At 41.2% G+C, this 8,593-nt stretch overlaps 1 non-coding gene across 1 annotated transcript; it reads right to left on the reverse strand.

Moving 5' to 3' along the window:
* Positions 1-655: 655 nt before the first annotated feature.
* LOC120304831 lies at positions 656-821 on the reverse strand. Its single transcript, XR_005555853.1, has one exon. It is a non-coding gene; the product is annotated as a U1 spliceosomal RNA (small nuclear RNA).
* Positions 822-8,593: the final 7,772 nt, after the last annotated feature.

Genomic DNA, 8,593 nt, shown 5'->3' on the forward strand with positions numbered 1-8,593 from the left:
GAAGCAACCTGGAATTAAGGAGAAAGTTCCTGACAGTGAAGACAATCAACCAGTGAAACAGCTTACCCCTAGAAATGGTGGGTGCTCCATCACTGGAAGTTTTTTAAAAGAGACTGGACAATCACCTGTCTGAGATGGTATAGGTTCTCCTGCTTGAGCAGGGGGCTGGACTAGAAGACCTCCAAGGTCCCTTCCAGCTCTATTCTATTCTATTCTATTCTATTCTATTCCATTCCATTCCACTCCATTCCATTCTATTTATTCTATTCTAACATGACCAAGACAAAACTGGCCAGATGGCCAATCTAGAGCCCTGTGTTTTCTAAGTACCAACTTCCTATGTTTACTACTAGTGAGATCTATCTGTCTGTCTGTCTGTCTGACTGACTGACTGACTGACTGTCTGTCTGTTTATCTATCTATCTATCTATCTATCTATCTATCTATCTATCTATCTATCTATCTACCTACCTACCTATCTACCTACCGAGAGAGAGAGAGAGAGAGAGAGAGAGAGAGAGAGAGAGAGAGAGAGAGAGAGAGAGAGAGATGAACTGATAGATCTCACTGCTAGTAAACATATTGGCCAATTTTGTCTGCATAATTTGTGGTATATATCTATTTTTGTATGTGTGTGTATGTGTGTATGTGTATATATATAACAATCAAAATACTAAAATCCACCACAATTTATGCAATTGAGTTTCCTACATTTGGAGAAATCACAGGAATCAGCACTCTCAGAATGCAATGGATGAGCCTCACCCTGGAAAAACCTCCTTCATGATCAAGATAGCTTGGGTACCTTGCCAGGTAAGTATGGGAATGGAAATTGCCATGAAAATGGATCAGCAGCTGAAATCTGGATTACTTAATCTGCTAATGATAATATAGGTAGCAAAGTAAGTGCTAAAATTCAATAAATGGACAATAGTCAACAGATGCTGTGCTAACTAGAAGAGCGGCCTTGCACAAGCAACCCTCAAAGAAAAGTGCAAATTGGTGAATAAAATGATAAATGCCACATCTAAAAATGGATTTTCATTGGATTACCCCGAGTTCTTTAATACTCAGAGATTTCAGCTGAGCATTCCTGACTAACACATTTTTGCCAAAAGCTGCTGTTATTATGGCATCGGTTACATAAAATAATTCAAGTGATAAATAAATGTTGATGGAGGTCTTTCAGAAGCTTACATCCTTTAATTTAGAAAAACCTTTTTATACATAAAAAATAAATACCCATACTTTTATAGATGGAAATACAGGGAATAGATATTTAAATGAGGTGGTTTCTGCATTTCCTGAAGATTGATGTAGAGGTCCATAAGGATAGAAAGTGAAGTAATAACATTATGCTTGCTTGCTTGCTTGCTTATTTTTGTTTGTTTGTTTGTTTCTGTGTTTGTTTACTATTTTTCAAATAACTCAAAGAAACATACATAGCCAATCACACCTTCCTCTTATTTTCCCCAGAAAAACAACAATGTGAGGTGAGTTGGCAGTCTCCTGCTCTAAAGCCTAGTGCCTTACCCACTAGACCAGGGGTAGGCAACCTTAACTCTTTTATGACTCGTAGACTTCAACTCCCAGAATTCCTGAGCCAGCATGGAAAGGCTGGCTGAGGAATTCTGGGAGTTGAAGTCCACGAGTCATAAAAAAGCCAAGGTTGCCTACTCTGAACTAGACCAAACTGATTTTAAACTATGAGAACCCATCCAGTTACCGACTTGAATCTCTTTTTATCTGCAAAATCTAAACATGAAATCTAATGCATATAGGGGGATATATATATAGAAAGGAATGATAGCCAGTGAAGAGAGAGGAAAGCCCTATGAAAGGCTTTGTAGAGAAGCAATAATGTATCTACAGGACCAGTTCTTCCATTAGATCAAGAAAGGCCGTATTTCAGGTGGGAAATGTTGGAGAAGGAATAGTAAGAGAAGGAGAAGAGAAAGCTGGGTGTGGCAAGTTCTAAGTTTGATTACTTTCATCCACTGGAGCAGAGCTGTCCTGCGTTCAGTGGATAAGTGAAATGAACTGATTAAAGACATTTACAAACTGAACAATGCGACTCTTCCAAAACTGGCGTAAGAACTTAAATTTATATGCCCTCAATCTACTGACAGGAGGGAAGTATGAACAAGCATGACGGCAACTCTATATTTGCAGAAGCATAAATATTTCTCTTTCCCTTTAGAAGGAAAATGGGTTGGTCCAAACTGCTGAAAACACTTCTGGTGACCATGGAGTTGCTGGCTATCTAGTGTGGAGGGCAATTCAGAAACCGGGAACAAGTGGTAAGGACGGAGCAGACGAAGCTGAAGGGATGTTTTCCACACCACCTCATTTCATTTCAATCTCACTTACATACCTTTAACTCTCAACAAATGTCGACTGCTCATTTTTCTCAGAAGAAATATTGTGTGTCACATATTCAAGCTGTTAGATCCTACCCCTCCTTCAGCTAAGCCTTTATCTTACCCAGTGCTTTTTTTGTAAAACAAAAAAAAGGTGCCAGAACTCACACATGTCATACAACCCGCTTTGCCTACCCTACAAGGTTCCATCCAAAAAAGGTGCCGGAACTCCATTCTGGGTGTTCTATGACAAAACAAAGCCCTGATTACTTGTTGCTCAGACCAACTGTTCAAATCTAACATCCCTGAGCTTGCCAATTACAAAGTTTGCTACTTGGCTAAAGTCTGTATTTTCCAAAGCTGTGGACTTGTTCAGTTGCCACTGTTAGTTGCCAGGGGCCATAACTCAGGGTTAATTATCCATGGTTGTGTACATATGATGCCCTGCCAGGAGAACCTGTTTCTGCTTCATCACATGGGGAGTATTCATTGAGGACCATTGAGGCATGATATGCCAAGGTGACCAATTTTTTTTTTCCAGGCTGAAGACCACCCTTAGCTTTTGGCGGGATATCCGGAGTTGGGTTCCAAAACATAATGGATGGAACCATGATAAACAAAACCCAATCAATTTTATTTATGCTTTATTTAATTGAAATTAAATAACAGTTAAAATAATTTCTATCATATGGTCAGGCTTGTCCCAGCTTGGACATTTAGGAAAGAAAGGTCCAACTCCATTTGTAGCAAAATGTATACTTTTACTAAAGTCAAATGATTATAGCACAAAAAAAGCTGGATCTGAGTATTCCCACACAAAGCCTGCCTTGTCCCCTTCTCCCGGGCCCTCCCCCTTTGACCAGTTTGTAAGTATCCAATAATATTCAAATTAGGTGTCTTGGTAACAGCTTAAAGCAGGGGTCTTCAAACTTGGCAACTTTAAGACTCGTGGACTTCAACTCCCAGAATTCCTCAGCCAGCCTGGCTGGCTGAGGAATTCTGGGAGTTGAAGTCCACAAGTCTTAAAGTTGCCAAGTTTGAAGACCCATGGCTTAAAGGTTTTGGGTCCTCTTTGGTGGAGTTTTGTATTTCTTGCCTGTCTTTGGATCCTTTGATTTGTTCTAGATTGACACCTGTGGTTGCTGACATTGTGTCATTTCCCCCCCCCGCCCCCACTGCATTCCCATTCTCCCAGCTCCTGCTCTTTTTATGTCAGGATGCCAGCGAAATGAAATAGGCTGAAATGATTACAATGGCAGACCTGACATATATCCTTTACAATTCAGCTCCTCCATCACATTAAAAGAAATATACTTCCGTAGCAAATTTACCTCTTGAAAGAGCTTCATTGGGGACTTTCGGCCGCCAGGTTTGGGGTGTACCAACTGATCTTAACTTAGGTCTCACTAGCTAGAAGACAATGACCCTGCCATCAACAAAGTAAGTTGTTTTATAACTATTTTAACAGAATTGGATGGTACATTGGAGGTCTTCTAGTCCAATCATCTGCTCAAGCAGGAAACTCTATATCACAGTGGTGGCGAACCTATGGCACGGATGCCAGAGGCGGCACTCAGAGCCCTCTCTGTGGGCACGCATGCCGTCACCCCAGTCCTAGGCCTTCAGCTGGCTTTTATAAAACCTTTTCACTTTAGGCCTCTGCCACCGTGTGCAAAAAAGAAAAAAGGTTCAATCAATCAGTCAATTTCAACTTCTTGCGGGGAAAAAAAAGATCTTGCAAAGTTGGAATTGATTGATTGAGCTTTTTAGTCCCACCCAGTCTGCCGTTACCACCACAGCCATGCCCAGCCAATGGGCCACACCCAGCCAATGGCCACACCCACCTGGCACCCGATGATGCATAAAGGGGTTTTGGGTTGCAGTTTGGGCACTCGGTCTCTAAAAGGTTCGCCATCACTGCTATATCATTTCAAATAAATGCTTGTATAATCTCTTCTCAAAAATCCTCCAATGATGAAGCACCCACAAGTTTTGAAGGCAAGCTGATCCACTGGATAATTGTTCCACCTATCAAAATAATTCTCTTTTGTTCTAGGTTGCTTCTCTCCTTGATTAGTTTCCATCCGTTGCTTCTTGACCTGCCTTCAAGGGGTGCTTTGAAGACTAGGTTGACCCCCCTCTTCTTTGTGGCATCAAAGAAGAAGAGGTTTTATTATAATTTGGGAGGCAATTTGGAAGGAATCAGCTGCTTGAGTTTGCCAAAATAGTGAATCAAGAGAAAAAGTGTTTGTACAGCTAGAACCGAAGAGTAATAAGTAGTCTACCCAGATTGGTCCAGTTTAGTTAATATTGTAGGTGATGGAACAGCAAACAAAAATGCACACTTGTTGGATACAATCCAAACAATGGATTGCTAAACAGTCCATGCTAAAAATACATGAGTGGGAGGAGAAGAAGAAAGCTAAGGGGTATCTACAGTGCACACACACATCAGCACACACTATGTGACATAAACATACCCATATATATTTCAGTTCCTCGGAGGAATGGATTTCTGAATGTCACTTGCTTTATAAAGGCTGGCATGGCTGGAGAAATGATTGACCTTTCTGTAGGGAAGAGAAATGACTTATCAGTAAATTTAATAGCTTTCATTTGTTGCGGTTTTATGGGGCAGGAAGTCATCTTCTGTCTCTTATCCCAGTGTTCCTTCTCAGCTTTTTTGTTTGTTTGTTTGTTTGTTTGCAAGGCAGTAATGAAAAAACTCTTGACTCTGCCAACATGAATTTAATAAGGAGAACAGTGTGAAACTTGACTTGCTGATGAAGTTAGCGGCTGTTTATGCAGCTGCTAGTTTAGGAAAATATCATTTTTCATGAGCTTTGCCACCAAAGAAACCTAGCAATAGGGATTTTTTTTCGCCTTATCTGTAAGGATAATGGTCTTAATTAGAATGCTACAGTAATGAAGTGGGCAATTGGGATGGGATTGTTGCTAAGCGGAATGAAGTCTTTGCTTTTTTTTTTTTTCCTAAGAGAGAAAAGAGAGAACCTCTTGAAATACTCCTAAATAGCATTGTTAATTTTAGATTTTCAACGAAAATTTGGGAGAACACGAATATGGTGCCTTATTATAAAATTGGAAGTAACAAAATGGCAATATACAGAGAACATTGTTCAGAAGTTGTTCACTGAGAATCAGAGGAAGGGGATGAGGCTGCCCCAGGAGGGAGCAATTTCCAGGGAAATTTAAAAAAAAAAAAAAGCAAAAGTAAAAGTTCTCAGAGTGAATATAGTCATAATGTATATCTGTAGTTTCCCAAAAGGAAAATGTTGTGGCACCCCAAGTAATTACACCGAAGGGGCGGTGATATTACGCTCACTGTGAAAAATAAAGTTATTGATGAAGAGGCTGATTGAAAACTGGAAGTGTGATAAAGAAATTCCTGAAAGTGGGAGAATGGGTGGAAAGATAAAATATTTTTTAATGAACATGCCTATGTTGTGTTTTTATGTAGACGGATTGCCGTATGTAGGATAAATCACTTATAATGTGTGTAATCTGTATGTCTGCATATGGGTGAGAATCAAATAGATGTAGTGGTTACAGCACCAGGCTAGAAACTGGGAGACTGTGAGTTGTAGCCCTGCTTTAGACATTAAATCAGGTGGGTGACTTTGAGCCAATCACCAATAGACTATGAGTTCTAGTCCCGCCTTAGGCATGAAAGCTGGCTGGGTGATTTTCGGGCCAATCACCAGGAGACTATGAGTTCTAGTCCCACCTTAGGCATGAAAGCTGGCTGGGTGATTTTTGGGCCAATCACCAGGAGACTATGAGTTCTAGTCCCGCCTTAGGCATGAATGCTGGCTGGGTGACTTTGGGCCAATCACCAGGAGACTGTGAGTTCTAGTCCCGCCTTAGGCATGAATGCTGGCTGGGTGACTTTGGGCCAATCACCAGGAGACTGTGAATTCTAGTTCCTCCTTACGCATGACAGCTGTCTCGGTGATTTTGGGCCAGTCACTCTCTCTCAGCCCTTGAAACAAGGCAAGGGATAACCACTTCCAAAAATGTTGCCAAGAAAATAGCAGGTATTCCACGTATTCAACAAGAGTCAGGACTGATTCAAAAGAACAATTAAAAAGGAGTACAAGTAATCCTTGACCTACAGCCACTCATTTAGTGAACATTTGAAGTCACGATGGCCTTGTAAAAAGTGACTTATGACTGTTTTTCCACAATCACGACCATTGCAGCATCCCCATGGTCATGTGATTAAAATTTGGGCACTTGGCAACTGGCATGTATTTATGACCATTGCAGTGTCCTGGGGTCTTGTGGTCGCCATTTGTAACCTTCCCAGCTGGCTTTGGACAAGTAAAGTCAATGGGTGAAACCATACAAATTTGTAAAGCAAACAGCCAAAATTTTGATGTGGCACACTATAATTCAGTGCCAGCAAACAGCGACCCCATAAACATCACAAAATGCAAAGTATCCTCATTTCATGAGGACTGGAATGACAAATAGACTACCTAAATTGTTCCTCTGTGGTCTCTGGTTTGATCTCATTGCTCCCATCCATCAATGAGCAAGTCAAAGAGAGCCAGGGATTAGTTTGTCCCCATTTAAGGATCTCATTTTACATTTCAAGCCAACACAACCGATCAGCTGTGCAAACTGGCAGGCAACTTCATAGGCTCCAAGAGGCGGCTCAGGTTAATCCAGTCCTTGGTTGGATGCCATGCTGAGCCATGTTCAGCTTTCCGGATCCAAAACTCTGCAACCTTGAAGGAGACTAGGACAAAGGCATTTATAGCCACTGGAAGCCAGCATCCAATATTGTAGTGTGTGTATATATGTGTACACATCTTTTCTCAGCTTCTCATAATGAAGATTAGGAATTGGCCCAAAGATGAGGCTCAACTATTGGTAATTGAATGAATAAAGGAAAGGGGAGAGGAGAGGAGAGGAGAGGAGAGGAGAGGAGAGGAGGGGAGGGGAGGGGAGGGGAGGGGAGGGAAGGGAAGGGGAAGGGAGAGGAGGGGAGGGGAGGGGAGAGGAGGAGAGGAAAAGGAAAGGAAGGGAAGGGAAGGGAAGGGAAAAGAAAGAAAGAAAGAAAGAAAGAAAGAAAGAAAGAAAGAAAGAAAGAAAGAAAGAAAGAAAGAAAGAAAGAAAGAAAGAAAGAAAAGAAGAGGAAAGGAAGGGAAGGGAAGGGAAGGGAAAAGAAAGAAAGAAAGAAAGAAAGAAAGAAAGAAAGAAAGAAAGAAAGAAAGAAAGAAAGGAAGGAAGGAAGGAAGGAAGGAAGGAAGGAAGGAAGGAAAGAAAAGAAGAAAAGAAAAGGAAAGGAAAGGAAAAGGAAAAAGAAAAGGAAAAGAAAATAGCAATCTGCTGAATTAACATGTAACAAGCACAACTTTACGTTTACAGTACACCTTTTAACTCTTATGTTTAGAAATCCAAAAGCAAGAATTATAGACCATTAAAGTGGCTGCTTCATAAGCATTTTTTTTCTGCCCATTCATAAGAATTTCCAACCTCCTGGAAGTGTACAATGTCCTCCTTTCCTTAAAAACTGGAGGAAATGAGGAATAGCTTTTCCAATGATGCAGTTAAGGATGGATCTTAGGCACAAATCTAGAGCAGTGTTTCTCGACCTCAGCAATTTGAAGATGAGTAGACTTTATGGCTGGTTGGGGAATCCTGGGAACTGAAGTCCACACCTCTTAGAATTGTGGAAGTTGAGAAAAATGAGCTAAAGAGCAGTGGTCTCCAACCTTTTCGGCTCGGCGGACGGGTGGAGGTGGCGACATTGAGTGTGGGGGGGAGAAGAGGGGATGGTTTCACACATGCACATGCCACTTTCAGAAATGCAGCTACACACACATGTGTGCACACTCACCCAGCTGCTCATTACTTCCACAGTTCAGATCTAAACAAGCTATGAGTTGGGGACCCCTGGTCTAGAGCGTCAGTTTAAAGTCTTCCCAATAGACCCCAATAGATAGGCTGTTACCGATAACAGTGACAACGAGATCCAGGAGGTATAATTCATATAACATGCTTAGGCTTACCGTGATACACAAAACCCTACAATAACTACACAGGCCAGGGAGGTGTACTGTTTATTTATTTATCTATTGCCCATCTGCAGCCCAGAGTTCTACCTGGATTTATGGACCGTCCCAATCCAGTAGGAAAAGAGTGGTTAGTTCCATTTCCTACAATAAGAAGCTTAAAATGCAATAATAAAATAACAAAGGGTGATA

This window comes from Crotalus tigris, unplaced genomic scaffold (assembly GCF_016545835.1).
Source record: "Crotalus tigris isolate CLP2741 ecotype Arizona unplaced genomic scaffold, ASM1654583v1 scf7180000017661.16357234195:1864864, whole genome shotgun sequence".
Taxonomy (NCBI): Eukaryota; Metazoa; Chordata; class Lepidosauria; order Squamata; family Viperidae; genus Crotalus; species Crotalus tigris.